The 17,541-nt window shown below is 35.7% G+C and overlaps 1 pseudogene; it reads left to right on the top strand.

Annotated features, from left to right (window-relative positions):
* The window catches only part of LOC122738575, a 32,060-nt pseudogene extending 21,397 nt beyond the window's left edge, over positions 1 to 10,663 (top strand).
* Positions 10,664 to 17,541: the final 6,878 nt, after the last annotated feature.

Below are 17,541 nucleotides of genomic sequence, written 5' to 3'. Positions count from 1 at the left end.
AGGAGTAGCTGACACTTGAACCTCATTCTCATTTGATACATATACAATTGGATACAGAAATACATTCCACTGAACAGAAATAGGGCAAGAATAGAAGAAAGGATGGGATTAGAGGGGATAGTAAGAGAGAGAGTAGTTCCAAGCAAAATAAACTCTGAGGGTGAACAAAATTATTTAGCATTTTTTGAGGGGGGAAAGAATGAGAAATCTGAGGAATCTAATATATTCAATAATCATATATGTGAATATAAATTATAAATATATGTGTGTATCTGGTACGTGTGTATATATGTGTGTGATTGAATAATTCCAGAATATTAATGATGAAATATAACTTACCTCCTGATAGAGTGGTAAAGGATTCAGAGGACAGAATGAGACTTTTTTTTATATAACCAATATATAAATTAGTTTTAGTTGACAATACATGTCTGTAATGGATTTTGTTTTTCTTATGTTCTCAATTGGGGAATATATTTTGGCTGCTTAAAACATAGAAATATTTGGTTTTTTGTAGGGGAAAAAAGAAAAAGTTTTGCCTATGACACCTAGTACAGTGCTGAGTAAAGGGAACGCTTAATAGATATGTATTGATTGAAATCTACAGCTGCTTGAAACATTTTAGATGTATAGATGAAGGGATAAGTAGAACTTTTTGCACTTTTGACAAGATGGGGAAGGGCAGGGGGAGCTCACCTGGGTTTTGCCCATCTGAATGAAAGAACTGTCCTCTGCATATATAATACTTTCAGCTTCATTTAAATGTCATCACCTTTGAACAAATTCCCAGTCCCTCCATCTAGTTACAGTTCTTATAAAAAGGAAATCAAATAATATATCTTTAAAATATTAATTCTAAAATGTTATCTACTATGTGACCCTGGACAAGTCACTTAATCCTCATTGCCCCACCAAAAAAAAAAAATTTACCTATTCTTCAACTCTTTCAATTTTTACCAGTTGTCTTCCCCAAAGCAGATACATGAACACATAATTATACGTGAGTGTGTGTATATGTTATAATCATGGTTATGTGGCATATAAGATAGACTACTGGATTTAGACTATGGAAAATCTGAATTAAAAATCTTGCATCTAGAATTGATTGGCTTGTGACCCTGGGAAAGTCACTTACCTTCTAGGTACCTCAGCAATTTGGTACTAAATGGGCTGGAATTTGTGATGGTTGATGTATTCTAACACCAATGGATTCTATTTATTCACAGAGTCTCCATTTAACAACTATTACATTTATAGTATATGTAACAAAGAGTGTATCAAACTCAGAAGTCAGAGGAGAGCAAGCTTTGAATCTTGCTTCTAATTAGCTTCTAATTACCTCTGTCACCAAGTCAAATCAGTTAACTTCTGTATGTCTCAGTATTCTAAACTGGAAAATGGAAATTCTAATATCTGTACTACAAACTTTACAAGGTTGTCTGGAAGATTATTGTGCAAAATTGATTTGTAAAATGTAAAGCATTATGCAAATAGGTATAGGGACTAATATTGCAATTTCATTGATATAGGGAACTCTGGAGAGGAAACTGTTTACCATTGCATATTGCCAATTTCTTTACAACTGATACTCTTATAAAAGTGGCAGAAGCATTGAGAAGTTAAATAACTTCCCCAGAGTCACACAGCCAAAATGAAGCCAGTTCTCTATACACTATACAATGTCTACCTATCCTATAAATATCATTTCCCTTTTAGAGCAACATATTCTGGTACCAGAAATCATAAATGACAGTTGGCTAAACAAAATTCAATTTAGGAAATAAAACTGTTCATTAGTTTTATTATTTTGCCTCTAGGCTTTTCTTCTCTAGGATTTGGATACAGTCATAGAAGCATGCATATGTGTACATATGGATGTACACACATAAACACATATATGTTAATATAAAACACATGGATACCTCACTCCAACAATAATCTCTGGGTATATATAATGGAATTGCATTATAGGTGTGAATATCCTAAAGTAAGATTCTTTTTCTTCTTTAGTAATTCATTAAATAAAACTCCAAATGAATTGATCAAACAACAAATTTTGCTATTACAATGTAATTTCTAAGTAGCTATTGGGTGGACATTTTGCAACCACCCCTCCTTCTACCACGCCTCTCTCTCTAAGAAAGAAAAAAAGAGTTATTAACTACTTGTGTCTAACAAGAGCTTATCAAGTAGGAAGAAAAATGATTGTGGCAGGGGAAGAGTCACAGAATAATTAACATCTTGGTTGTTGAATGTTATATGCGAAATAAATGAGATACTCCTGTTAGAGACTGGTTAATGGTGTGGAGAGAGTCACAGCTTCCATGCCCACACCCCAGATTCTGCTCATACTTCAGCCAAACAAAACTATTTGTCATCTCTCACACAGGATATTCCTGCCTTTGAGCCATCACACCTGCCATGCTCCCATCTGGATCATCCTCCTTTTCCCTGCTGCCAAATCATATCTCTACCTTCCTTGCAAATTTCTGTTCAAACTTTTATCATCCATGAAGGCCTCTGAGATTAGACCCATCTGGACCCTCACTATTAGCATTTCCCCAATTATTGAGACCTACATATTTTAATAGAGTCTGGTAGTTTGTATAAATATATATTAATTTCTGTCAATAGCATTAATTTTTATCATATCTGGCTTTAAATGGATACTATGAAATGTGTTTTTCATTTGTACTTGAGAAAATTCTAATCATTAAGCAATGAAATAATTTAATGAAGTGAGGTGTACCTCCACTCAACTATTGAAAAATAATTCTTAGTAAAAATATATATGGATATATATATATATATATGTATATATATATATATATATATCTGTGTATACATGCATGAATCAGACCTTTATCAAACATATTGGATGCATTTCCTTTGATTAATTTATCTTCTTCCCCTAGTAACATTTTGTTCATTTAAAAGTTTTCTTGATTTCTTTTTGTTTGTTTGTTTTTTGTTTTTTTAGTGAGGCAATTGGGGTTAAGTGACTTGCCCAGGGTCACACAGCTAGTAAGTGTCAAGTGTCTGAGGCCAGATTTGAAATCAGGTACTCCTGACCTCCAGGGCTGGTGCTCTATCCCACTGTACCACCTAGCTACCCCCTTGATTTCTTTTTAAAATAAAATATCTATTTTGTTATGTTTTGAAGTATTTGTATCCCCTGTTTGTTGAATGTTAGTACAGGTACCTGAAACTACTTACTTGAGTTGGCACGATGTTCTCGAAGAAAGAAAAAACAAACAAAATCTTTCACACCTTTACTTCTGATTAAGACCTAACACCTTCACTTATTCTATCAAGAACACAGTGAGGGGGCAGCTAAGTGGCTCAGGGGATAAAGCACCGGCCCTGGATTCAGGAGGACCTGAGTTCAAATCTGTCCTCAGAAACTTGACACTTACTAGCTGTGTGACCCTGGGCAAGGTCACTAACCCTCATTGCCCTGCAAAAAAAAAAAAAACCAACATAGTGAAAAGAACACATTCATTTAAGGATAGAATCAGAAGTCCGTACTTGAAGTTTTGGATTACTTTTCCTCATAGAGTTGGCCTATTCTGTCATATCTGGCAATATTGTGATGAACAAAAGACACATTTATCTAATACTGAGCTATCTTCTATTTCTTTCTTTTTTTTTTTCCCAGGGCAATGGGGGTTAAGTGACTTGCCCAGCGTCACACAGCTAGAAAGTGTCAAGTGTCTGAGGCCAGATTTGAACTCAGGTACTCCTGAATCCAGGGCCAGTGCTTTATCCACTCCGCCACCTAGCCACCCCCATCTTCTATTTATTTCTAATGGTAGAGACTAAGGGACATTTAACCTTAGATATTGTAATAGATCTCAAAATAGATTAGATTAGTCTAATTGTTTTGCAATTTGAAGAGGTAGAACTTTTGGTCCAAAATTGATGCTTTTCTTGTAAAAAGAGGTTTCAAATGACTTCATAAGATAGTGCCCCAACCAAAGTGGATATCCTGAAGAGCAATCCCTCTATTAACAAAGGAACATGCCTAGAAACATGACCTGATGTGACCAAAAGAAGTAGAATATTAATACACAGAGCTTCAAACTTGGTGGGACAGAAATGAAATGAGAAGGCATTTCTTATTTATAAAGATGGGAGACTATAAAGTATTGATATCGACACACATCAGATATTTTGATATATTTATTTGTTTTACTGAACTTTTTTTTTCCTTTTTAAATTTTTCTTATAATGGATAGCTGTCTAGGAAGAGAATGGGTGAAAATATACTAGGAAATGTATGTAATGTAGGAACAAAATATTCTAATGTTAAATATTTGTAAAATTACTTGTTTTGTACATTATATCTATTAAACTTTTTCACTTCTTTCTGGGTATTTATGATAGTAGTAGCAGTATCTTGGCTCTGTTCTTATTCTTTTTACAAAGGTGAGTGAGTGAGCCAGGAGAGCAACATACTCTCTGTGTCCTATTTTCCTTCTTTTATTGATTGGCCAAGGTTCCCCTCATTCCTTTGAAATTTCCTTTCTAATTCCCTGTGCTACGGTAGGGACCAATTTTTAATTGAGGAGTGTTAGCTAAGTGTCTCACTGCAATATTGGGGCAAGGAAGGAGACCAGCAGCCTCCCTTAAAACAGAACAAGATTTATTTTAACAAGAACGAACTTAAAAAAAATACACACACACAAAAAGGATCAGTAGGATCAAGGGAAAGGAAATAAAATGGGGAAAGGGAAATTATAATACCTGAAAAAATACCACCACCCCAGGAATCAGTGAGAATATGCAGCAGAACTCCTGTCGCCTTCCAGCTTCAAGCTAGACTGATTAATTCTCCTCCCCCAATCCCAAAAAAACCCTACACAGCCTCAGCCAATGGGATGGCCACTCTGACAGTCACATGACTGTCCTCACTAGGCTTTCAATCATTATAATTTTGCCAGGCCCATGTAGGCATCGGCGGGTGGTGATGACATGAGGTGCCAGTGCCATGGCATGGCTACAACCAGTAGGTGGAGCAATGTGTGGTTTGTGGAGCCCCAGGCCCAGTGTGCGCCAAGGCATAAAAACCTCAAATAACAATTAATTCTTTACACTACCTCCTCATAGGTATCAGTTGCCCCCAGAAGCTCTGTTTCCTCTATTTCCTGAAGCAGGTTGAGTGGACTCTTGAAGCACCAAATCCCTATACCTTTTGGAAGGTCTTTGTTTCTCTTTATTGAATAGCTCTCTTCTCCCACAAAGGCAATCATCAGCAAAATTCCCATTACATCCCTGAAACACGATTTCCTCATCCCTCTCCCCCCTTTTCCTTTTTTCCTGATCCATTTTCCTGTAGGGGTTCTCTCCTGATAGAATAGAGGTATCATTCTCCATTATTAGCTTTGACATAATTAGGGTAATTACAAAGGTCTCCTTTATCTTTTTCCTCCCTTACCCTTTTATGTGTTCTTTCATATGAAAGCTAGCCACCACAACAAACACTGAGTCACTTGTAGGCAGAAGGTTGTGAGGTTTAGTTCATAATATTTCAGACTTATTTCTCACTCCTTTATGGCATCTGCTTTCACCCTTGTATTCCTCATGTATATTTAGAAAGAAATCCCTTAATGGTCTCAATGTTGTTAATTTTGTTTTGCTACTGTTGTTATGTTTTTCCTTGCTTGTTATGTTTAATATTGATCTTTTGTTTCTGTTTGTCAGCGTCCTTTGAGAAGGAAATAATTTGTTCAGGGCTGGTTTTCTTTGTGGGGATATTTTGAATATCTCTTTTCATTGACCAGTCCATTTTTTTTCATTTATGATTATGCTCAGATTTCCAGGATATATAACCTTACATTGCCTTTTAAGCTCCTTTGCTCATAGGAATGCATTATTTTATATCTTCTTGCAGTTCTAGTGGGTACAGGATAATTTTGCATTATTTAAATCTGCCTCCTGTTATTTTTGAAGGTCTTTATTCTGTATGCTTGCAGAATTTGTCCTAGTTTTTTTAATGGAATTGTTAATATAAGTTATATATGTCTTAGAGCTTGCAGAATAGTGTTTTTCGATCTATGTATTCTTTCCATTGCCACTTTGTTTTTCTGTAGTCAGAATTTCTAGGAAGATTTCTTGTGTTTATCCTTAATTGTGCTATTTAGGTTTTTGAACTGTCCAGTCTTCTGGGAGACCTATACCCTTAAGGTGTCTCTATGCATTCTATTTCAAGATAAATATATTTTCCTTGTATAGAGGCCATTCTTTCTTTTATATTAATTATGTTGCTTCTCTTCTACCAAAATTTCCTTCTTTTCAGTATCTGCATTTCAAATCAGTTATCTCTTTTGTTTCTTAGATGAGACTTGTCACTGAGTTCAAATTTCTCTATTTTTCCCATTAGTTCTGCTGTATAGATAGTAAGTGCTACTCTCACAATTCTTATCCTACTATGGTTTTTGGCTGTCTAGGTAAGCCACAGGATTCTCTGACTCAACAGGTACTGATTTATTTTCTTTTGTCTTGCAATACTTATCATAGATGATTGGGTTCTTCTACCTGATCTTGAAGCCATACTATCTTCTCCTATTAATATTTTCCCTATGGCTTACCTGCTTATGCTCAAACTCTTAAAGTGACTTTTCCTCTGATATTTTTGAAAATTTCAATTTTTCCCCCTTGGTTTCTGCTACTGCTTTCTGACACCTTTCCCTATTGATGATGTGTTTTTGGAGGATGAATTCAAAGTCTCAGACTCGACTATGTTGGTCAATCAAATGCTTTGCCCCAGGTAACTTTTCTGGAAATAGAACTAGTCCCAGCTGATGTTAGGCTCTTTCCTCCATTTTTTTTCTTGCTCTGCTCCATTCCCTACATTTTTTAGTTCTCTAGCAGCACAAATTGCTTCTAGCTTTCATTAAAAGCCTTAGAATATTTAGAATATTTCTGATGTTTAGAGATTTGGCTCCCTATTGTTGGGTTATAGAGTTAAGTAATGTCACAAGCCAAGCAGGGATGGACCCAAGATGGCAGAGAGAAGGTAGGAAGTTGCCTGAACTTTCCCTATTTCCCTCAAAACAACATTAAATCAAGCCTCTAAACAGATTCTGGAACAACAGAACCTACAAAAAGAAAGACACAATCCTGCTACTTGTGATAATTTAAAAGACTTCAAGAAAGGTCTGTCTCACCTGGGTGAAAGGGGAGGTTGATCAGCAACTTATCTCAGCTGTCAGCTCGACTCAGCTCAGCAAAGCTTGGCTCAATGAGCAGCTTGGCTCAGCACAGGTCAGCTCAGTAGGCAGCTCAACATTTCTGCAACTTGACACTGCTCCAATTCAAACACAACTGAGAGGGGGGCAGCTGAGACAGTAAGAAGCTTGCAACACTGAACAGACTTTTCACTTTGTAATTAAAAAAAATAGGCTCAACATGAGCAAGAAACAAAAAAAGAACCATACCATTGACAACTTCTATGGTGAAAGGGAAGACCAAAACTCAAACACTCAGATGAGTTTTTCTAAATGTCTACAAGAGAAGACTCAAGTGGGGAAAATGATCTTGTCTCAAGACCAAAAAACCTTCTTGAAGAGCTCAAAAAGGCTTTTAAAACCATATAAGAGAGGAAGAATAAAAAATGAAAAAGCAATGAGAGAAATGAGTTACACTGCCAAAAGATGCACAAAAACTGACTGAGGAAAACAATTCCTTAAAAATGCAATTGGTCAAATGAGAGGAAAAATAAAAGGACAAATGGGGAGAAAAAATTGGCCAAATAGAAAAAGAGGTGCAAAAGCTTACTGAGGAAAATTAGGCCTTAAAAATTAAAATTGAGCAGATGAAAGTTGAAAACTCCATGAGACACCACGACTCTGTTGAGCAGAATCAAAAGATCTGAACAATAGAAGAAATGTGAAATACCTCATTGGAAAAACAACTGACCTGGAAAATAGATCCAGGATAGATAATGTGAGAATTATTGGACTACCTGAAAGCCATGATCAAGAAAAAAGTCTAGACACCGTATTCCAGGAAATTATCAAGGAGAAACCACCCTGACATTGTATAATTCAGAGGATAAAATCATCATTGAAAGAATCCACTGATCATCTTCTGAAGAAACCCTAAAAGGAACACTTCAAGGAATATTGTAGCCAAACTCTAGAATTATCAGGTGAAGGAGAAAATACTCCAAGCAGACAGAAAAAAACATTTAAATATCATGGAGTCATAGTCAGGATTGCACAGGAACTGGAAGCTGCAACATTAAGGATCACAGAGCTTGTAATATGATATTCAGGAAGGCAAAGGTGCTTGGATTACAACCATGACCAACTACCCAGCAAAACTGATTATTCTCTTTCAGGAGAAAAGATGGACATTCAATGAATTAGGGGACTTCCAAGGCTTCCTGAGAAAAAGACCAGACGAACAGAAAATTTGATCTCAAAATATAAGACTTAGAGAACTACAAAGAGGTAAACAAGGGGTGGTGTGGTGGTGTTGGTGGGGAGTTGTTCAATGATGTTAAACTTCTTGCTTCCCTCATGAGGGAGGATAATAGTTTGGTTTTTTTTTAGGTGGGGCAATGAGGGTTTAAGTGACTTTCCAGGGTCACACAGCTAGTAAGTGTCAAGCTGTCTGAGGCCGGATTTTAACTCAGGTCCTCCTGAATCCAGGGCTGGTGCTTTATCCACTGCACCACCTAGCTGCCCCCTGAGGATAATAGTTTTAACTCTTGCGATCTGTATCTCTGTTAAAGTATTGTTATTAAATCAACTTTGATGTAATGATATAAAGAAACTTAAGAGGCAGAATAAAAGAAGATTAGGGGAAGGAGAGAAGGGGGAGGTGGAATGGGGTTAATTACATCATATGAAATGGCACAAAAAGAACTCACTACAATAGAGGGGAAAAAGGGAGGCCTGAGCATTGTTGCAACCTTAATCTCATCAGATTTGATTCAGGGAGGGAATAAAATCCACTCCCCATTTGTATAAAGAAACTTAGCTTACTCTTTAAGGAAACAAAAGGTGGTATTGATAGAAGGGAAGTCAGAAGTGGGGTAAAAGGGGAAAGAAAAAGAAAGGTAGCTGATAAAAGGGGAGGACCGATTGAGGGAGGCAGTGAATAGAAGCAAAACAAGAGGTCAAGAGGAATAGGGTGACAGAAGGAAAAAAAGAGTACAATCAAAGGGAAAAGAAGATGGAGGGAAATAACAGTTAATAATTTTAACTGTGAATGTCAATGGGATGAACTCCCCCATAAAACAGAAGCAGGGCATAGGCTTCACTTTAGAAATGGTGGCCTTACATGATCTTTAGCCAGCTTTCAGCCACCACCCACCCTGAGAAGCCATGGGCACCGGACAGTGCTGTGAGCCGCCGCCAAGGTGTTAGGAAGTTCTGGACTGTTGAACAACAAGGCTTCCAGCTTCAGCAGCAGCAGCAGAGGAAACTCTCATTACATGAATACCTGAGCATGGAATGTTAAAAGAAGCTGGTATCACTGTTCCTAATGGACAAGTGGCAAAATCAGCAGATGAAGGCTTATGCAGTTGCCAAAAAATTTGCTTCTAATGACATTGTGATAAAGGCACAAGTTTTATCTGGTGGCAGAGGAAAAGGAACATTTGAGAGTGGCCTCAAAGTGGAGTGAATATAGTTTTTTCTCCAGAAGAAGCCAAAGCTGTTTCTGCCCAAATGATTGGGAAGAAGCTATTTACCCAAGCAACCAGAGAAAAGGGCAGGATATGCAATTCTGCGTTGGTCTGAATGCAGATATCCCAGGAGAGAATAATACTTTGCCAATACCAATGGAAAGGAGTTTTCAAGGTCCCGTGTTGATTGGAAGTTCTCAAGGTTGGTGTCAACATTGAAGATGTTGCAACAGAGAATCCTGAAGCAATGTTTAAGGAACCTATTGATATTATGGATAGCAATCAAAAAGGAACAAGCTGCCAGGCTTGCAAGGAATATAGGATTTCTTCAGGTCTTGTGGATTCAGCAGCAGATAACATGATGAACTGTATAAACTATTTTTGAAATACAATGCAACCATGGTAGAAATAAATCAAATGGTAGAAGATGCAGATGGAGGTGTGTTGTTTATGGATGCAAAGACCAACTTTGATTCTAACTCCTATTTTGCCAAAAGAAAATCTTTGATCTTCAAGACTGGACTCAGCAAGATGAGAGACGGCAAAGAAGCAGCTAAAGTAGACTTCAACTATATAGGCTTAGATGGAAATATAGGATGTTAGCAATGGTGCTGGTTTGGCTATGGCACAATGGATATAATAAAACTTCATGGAGGGACTCCAGCCAATTTTCTGGATGTTGGGGGTGGTGCTACAGTGATCAAGTGACACAAGCATTTAAATTTATAAACTTCACACAAAAAGGTACTGACTATTCTAGTTAATATTTTTGGATGAATCATGAGGTGTGAGGTTATTGCACAAGTATAGTCATGCAGTAAAGGATTTGGGAATTAAAATACCTATTGTGGTACAGTTACAAGGTACACGAGTTGATGATGCCAAAGCATTGATAGCAGATAGTGGACTTAAAGTTCTTGCTTGTGATGACTTGGATAAAGCTGCTAAAATGGTGGTAAAGCTCTCGAGATAGTCACTTAGCCAAACAAAGCTCAGGTGGATGTGAAGTTTCAGTTGCCAATCTGATCTGGGACTGCTATGACTTACTGAGAGTGTCCGTGTTCCATATTCTTTGAAAATACTGTGTTCTGTGATTTTTTTTTTCACTTTCTTTTGTGTAGTTGGAGGCCTTAATTGCCTTCTGGGCACAACAAACTTTAAAATATGTTATCTACATTAATTTTACAATCCAGAATGTCAGTCATGTGGAGAAAGCATAATGCAGCAATCTGGTTTCTTATTGTTTGTAGCCTCCTTCAACTTCTGGTACAAATGTCACTTGCAATATGCTTGTTCAGTATCAGATATGAAACTTTTGAGTTGATAATAGATTCCTATGAATGAAATCTGAAGATAAACTTTATTTCTTCTAGACTTAGTGATAGGTCCAAAAAGTAGTCTCATTAATGGAAAAAATGTATGAAATAAGTTTTATATCAGAGGCATTTATCTTCAGTACCTGTCAAAAGACTTACCTACCAATCATTATTTATAAACAGTGCTTTCAAACACTCCTCAGAGTATTCCCTCAAGTATTTCAGTGAAGTGACTGATTAATTATTTGGACATTATATTTTAATCACTACAAAATACTGTAGCATTGAAAGTGTCATGATTTTGTGGTGCTGTTCAAAAGCACTATGTAGTTTTGTATATGAACAAATAAAGCATATTTACTAAGGGCTTAGCAAACAAAAGGATGCCAATTTAAGTTAATAAAAGTCTCCCAAAGTGGTTCTGACTACTGTTTGTTTTGTCAGCAAGCAAGTTTAAAAAAATAATTTAGACAATAGTAAATCATGAATTAATTTTTGGCATAAGCAAATATAAATATTTCAAGGCAACATTATAGTAGCTGGAGGACTAGACTTGGAGACAGGAACATCTGGGTTCAAACTCCAGTTCAGACACCTATCAGCTAGGTGATCCTGGGCAAGTCACTAAACCTTTCTCAGTCTCAATTTCCTCATCTGTTAAAGTTGGGGTGTGGATTTGATGCATGTTTATAGCCCCTTCCTACTCTATCTCTTTGTCGTATAATGTAGTGATTGTCAGAATATCATGGACTTGGGGTGTTTGGGGTCAGAAGAGTCTGATATCATAAAGCTTCCTAAGGATAATATATTGAAATTCTTTTGGTTAATTTTGGCTGTTTTATAGCATGTTATATGTGGGACAATATACTTTGCTACTGTTTGAGGGGAGTCTACGAAATATAATATTTATTTGTTTAAAAAAAACAGAAGCAAAGAGCAGAGTGGATTAACAATCAGAATCATACAATATGTTGTTTACAAGAAACATATTTGAAGCAGAGAGATACACACAGAATAAAGGTAAAGGTTGGTGCAAAACATATTATGCTTCAGCTGACATCAAAAAGTAGGGGTAGCGATCCTTATCTCAGACACAGCAAAAGCAAAAATAAATCTAATTAAAAGAGATAAGGAATGAAACTACATCTGCTAAAAGGCATGATAGATAATGAAGTAATATCAATACTAAACATGTATGTACTAAGTGTGTATAGCATCCAGATTCTTAGGGGAGAAGTTAAATGAGTTGTGAGAGGAAATAGGACAACAAAACTATACTAGTGGAGGATCTGAAACTTCCCCTATCAGAATTAGATAAATCTAACCAAAAATAAATAATAAAGAAGTTAAAGAGGTGAATAGAATGTTAGAAAAGTTAGATATGATAGACATCTGGAGAAAACTGAATGGGGATAGAAAGGAATATACATTGTTCTCAGCAGTATGTGGCACATGCTCAAAAATTGACCATGTATTAGGGCATGAAAACCTCATAGTCAAATGTAGAAAGGTGGGAATAGTAAATGCATCCTTCTCAGATCATGATACAATAAAAATTACATGTAATAAAGAGCCAGGGAAAGGTAGACTGGAAAATTAATTGGAAACTAAACAATCTCATCCTAAAGAAGAGTGAGTCAAACAACAAGTCATAGAAACAATCAATAACTCATGAAAGAGAATTACAATAATGAGACAACAGACCAGAATCTATGGGATGCAACCAAAGCAGTGCTTAGGGCAAATTTTATATCTTTAAATGCTTACAATCATAAAAAAAGAGCAAAGAAGAGATCAATGAATTGGGCATGCAATTAAAAAAGCTAGGAAAGAACAAATTAAGAATCCCCAACTAAATACAAAATTAGAATCCTGAAAATCAAAGGAGAAATTAATAAAATTGAAAGCAAGAAAACTATAGAACTAATCAATAATACTAAGAGCTGGTTTTATGGAAAAAAAAAACATAAAATAGATAAACCTTTGCTTAATTTGACTAAAAATAAGGAAAGAAGAAAATCAATTTACCAGTATCGCAAATGAAAGGGGTGTTGTGACTACCAACGAAGTAGAAATTAAAGCAATAATTAGGAGGTATTTTGCCCAACTCTATGCCAATAAATTTGACCATCTCAATGAAACTAAATGAATATTTACAAAATACAAATTGCCCAAGTTGACTGAAAAGAAATTAAATCCTTAAATAGGCCCATTTTAGAAAAAAAAAAACAAATTGAAGAAATCACAATAAACTCCCTAAGAAAAAAATCTCCAAGGCCAGATGGGTTTACAAGGTGAATTCTACCAAACATTTAAAAACAATTAATTCCAATACTAGACAAACTATTTGGTAAATAGGTGAAGAAGGAATTCTACCAGACTCCTTTTATGACACAAATATGGTGTTGATACCTAAACCAGGCAGAGCCAAACAGAGAAAGAAAATTACAGACCAATTTCCTAATGAATATCGATGTAAAAAATCTTAAATAAAATATTAGCAATAGATTGTAATAAAGTGATCACCAGGATATATACTCTGACCCAGTGGGATTTATACCAGGAATGCAGGCTGATTCAATATTAGAAGAATATTAAATAATCAACCACATCAATAACACAAATAACCAAAACCATATGATTATCTCAATAGATGCAGAGAAAACATTGACAAATACAACACTCATTTCTATTAAAAACACTAGAGAGCTTAGGAATAGGTGGAACTTTCCAATAAAATAATAAGCATTATCTACTAACACCATCAGCAAGCATTATATGTAATGGTGATAAGTTAGAGGCATTCCCAATAAGATCAGGGTTGAAACAGGGATGTCCATTATCACCTTCATTATTTAATATTGTACTAGAAATGTTAGCTATAGCAATAAGAGAAGAAAAGGAAATAAGGAATTAAAATAGGCAAAGAGGGAACAAAACGATTACTCTTTGCAGATGATATGATGTTATACTTAGAGAATCCTAAAAGAATTAACTAAAAATTTCTTGAAACAATTAACAACTTTATCAAAAGTTTCAGGATGTAAAATAAACCCACATAAATCATCAGCATTTCTATACATGACCAACAAAGCTCAGCAGGCAAGAGATAGACAGGAAATTCCATTTAAATTAATAGTAAACACTATAAAATACTTGGGATTCTACCCTGCCAAGACAAAGCCAGGAACTCTATGAACACAATTACAAAACACCTTTTTACAGAAATAAAATCAGATCTAAGTAATTGGAAAATATTAATGCTCATGGATAGCCAAGCTAATATAATAAAATGACAATTCTAACAAAATTAACTTACCTATTCAGTGCCATACCAATCAGACTACCAAAAATTATTTTATAGAGCTAGAAAAAATAATAACAAACTTCATCTGGAAAATATCAAGGGAATTAATGAAAAAATGCCACAGGAAGGTGGGCTAGCTGTACCAAATTTGAAGCTGTACTATAAAAGACCAGTCAGCAAAACTATGTGGTACTGGCTAAGAAATACAGTGCTGGATCAATAGAATAGGTTAGGCACAGGAGACATGGTTGTAAATGACTATAGTGATCTACTCTTTGATAAACCCAGACTCCAGCTTCTGGGATAGGACATCAGTATTTGACGAAACTGCTGGGAATCTGGAAGATAATATGGCAGAAACTAGGCAATAGGCCAATAATTTATACCATATACAAAAATAAGGTCAAATTGGTTCAAGGTTTAGACATAAAGGGTGAAACCATAGATAAATTAGGAGAAGAGGAATAGTTTACCACCCAGATCTATGGAGAGGAAAACGATTTATTTCCAAAACAAGAAATAGAGAATATTATGAAAAGCAAGATGGAAGATTTGATTACATTAAATTAAAAATCTTTTGTACAAACAGATGCAATGCAGCCAAATTAGAAGGGAGGCAGGAAACTGGGAAACAATATTTACAGCCATCATTTCTGATAAAGGCCTATTTATAAAATATATCAGGAAACTAAATCAAATGCATAAGAATCCAAGTCATTCTCCAGTTGAGAAATGGTCAAGGGATATGACAGGCCGTTTTCAGATGATGTAATCAGAACTCTCTATTGCCATGTGAAAAAAATGCTCTAAATCATTTTTGATAAGAGAAATGCAAATTAAAACAACTCTGAGGTACCACCTCACACCTATCAGATTGGCTAATATGACAAAAAAGGAAAATAATTAATGTTGGAGAAGCTGTGGAAAAATTGGAACACTAATGCCTTGTAGGTGGAGCTGTAAACTGATCCAACCATTCTGGAGAGCAATTTGGAACATGCCTAAAGGGCTATGGGACTGTTCCATACCCCTTTGAACCAGTGGTACCACTGCTAGGTCTCTATCCCAAAGAGACCATAGAAAAGGGAAAAGGACCCACATGTATAAACATATTTATAGCTGCTTTCTGTGGTGGCAAAGAATTGGAAATCTAGGGAATTCCCATCAATAGGTGAATGGCTAAACAAGTTGTCATATTTGAATGTAATGGAATACTATTGTGCTATAAAACAGGAGCAGGTGGAGTTCAAAGAAACCTGGAAGGACTATATGAACTGATGCTGAGTGAGATGAGCAGAACCAGGAGAACATTGTACACCGTAACAGAAACATTGTGTGACGATCAACTGTGGTAGGACTTGGCTCTTCTCAGCAGTACAATGATCCAAAACAGTTTTCAAGAACTCATGATGGAAATATTCTCAACATCCAGAAAAAAGAACTGTGAATTATGAATGCAGATTGAACCATACTGCTTCTACTTTTGGACTGTTTTTTTCCTTCTTGTTTCAGTTTTTTCCTTTGTGCTCTCAATCTTCTTTCAAAAGATGACTAATATAGACTTGTGTTTATGTGATTGTACATATAAGCCTATATCAGACTGCTTTCCATCTTGGGGAGGAGGGAGGGAGGGAAGGGGTGGGGAAAAAAATTTGTAACTAAAAGTCAAGTGAGGGCAGATATTGAAACTATCCTTATATGCAATATGTAACTGGAAAGTAATTTTGAAAATTAAAAGAGAAAGGAATTGCCCTTGGCATCAGCAACACATTTTTATCATTAACCTTAAAATTATGTTTTTATTCAGCAATTAATACCCCAATATGAATGATCTCTTTACTTTTAAAAAAGAAATATACATTTTTATTTATAGTTTTGGGGTCAATTTTTATTTCTCTGTCTCTATCCCCTACCCTCTCCCTGAGGCAGGAAAGTATATAAATGTATGATTATGTAAGACATTACCATATTAATCACTTTGTATAAGAAAACTTGAATAAAGGAAAGAAAATGAAAGAGAAGAAAAAGTAATGTTGCAAGCCTAAAATTACATGGGTTAGCTTGTAGAATCCTGTTACCAAGATGCTGATGAATGAGGTGATGCTGCCTGAATACTTTTAAGGGTAAGAGATTAGATATCTCTGATATTTAGGTAGATCATCAAGTTGTTAACTTGTTTGTGCTCCTGCTGTCTTGAGTGTAGAATAACAGAACATTCTTTATCTCTGGAAAGTAATGTCCTATTTTGGAGATGTCTGAGGATTTGTAAGGATCAAAGAAAATGGTTAGTCTTCTATTTTGATGGTCATGTGATACAGAATTCTGCTAGTGGTCTCATTAGCTTTATTTACTTGCCTGCTGAGCCATCTATCTTACAGATGGAAGGAATCCCCCTATATGAAGCAGTAAAATTAGTCTAGTATAACTTATTCTAAATGACCTTAAATTATCAAACATGAAGAGAGGTTGGAACCTTATTCAAGGTTATAAAACTAGAGTATGATCAGTAAAGTAGTAAACATGTGTTAAGTGTCTACTAGGCTCCAGGCACAGTGATAAGCAATGAGGATACAAAGAAAGGTAAAAATGTTCTTGTTCTCAAGGAGCTCAAAATCTAATGGAGGGGACAACATACAAATGACTATGTACAAAAAAGCCACATACAAGATATATTAGAAATAACCAAAAAAAGGAAGGTACTATTATTAAGAGGGATTGGGGCAGGCTTCTGGTAGGAAGTGGGATTTTACCTTGGACTTGAAAGTCAGGGAAGTGAAAGAGGCAGAGAGATAAGAAGGGAAAGCATTCCATGTATGGGGAACATGGAAAAATTTTTTAAAAATGTCTACCTACCAGAGTATCTTCTTCTCCCCTGACCCCAAACCCCTACCTGCAAGTTATTAGGTCTTCTCTCAAAAGATCCACTTAGTTATAACCTACTACATTCATCTCTCTTAAAAGCATCAGCGAAAAGGATTTTGGGCTTTTTTTCTTCTCACATTAAATTTTCAGCTTCCTTTAGTCATCTAAGGAAATCATTAGAGGGAGGGGGAATTTTATTACTTTTATAAGAATCATTTGAGGAATGATTTTAACAGCTTTTTCTCTCTCAGATAATTATTTTAGGAAAGGGCATCTCAGCTTGTATTTCTGCCCTCCAAGACAGTCATTTAAGAAATAGGTTACTTCAAATGTGGCTTTATAATAGATAAAATACAGCTTAATTATTTGACCACATAAAGTATATAGATTAGATAGATACACTGATAGATAGGCATTTA

This window comes from Dromiciops gliroides, chromosome 2 (assembly GCF_019393635.1).
Source record: "Dromiciops gliroides isolate mDroGli1 chromosome 2, mDroGli1.pri, whole genome shotgun sequence".
NCBI classification, from domain to species: domain Eukaryota; kingdom Metazoa; phylum Chordata; class Mammalia; order Microbiotheria; family Microbiotheriidae; genus Dromiciops; species Dromiciops gliroides.
Note: the sequence above shows the minus strand (reverse complement) of the source record. Positions and strands in the feature narration are given on the sequence as shown.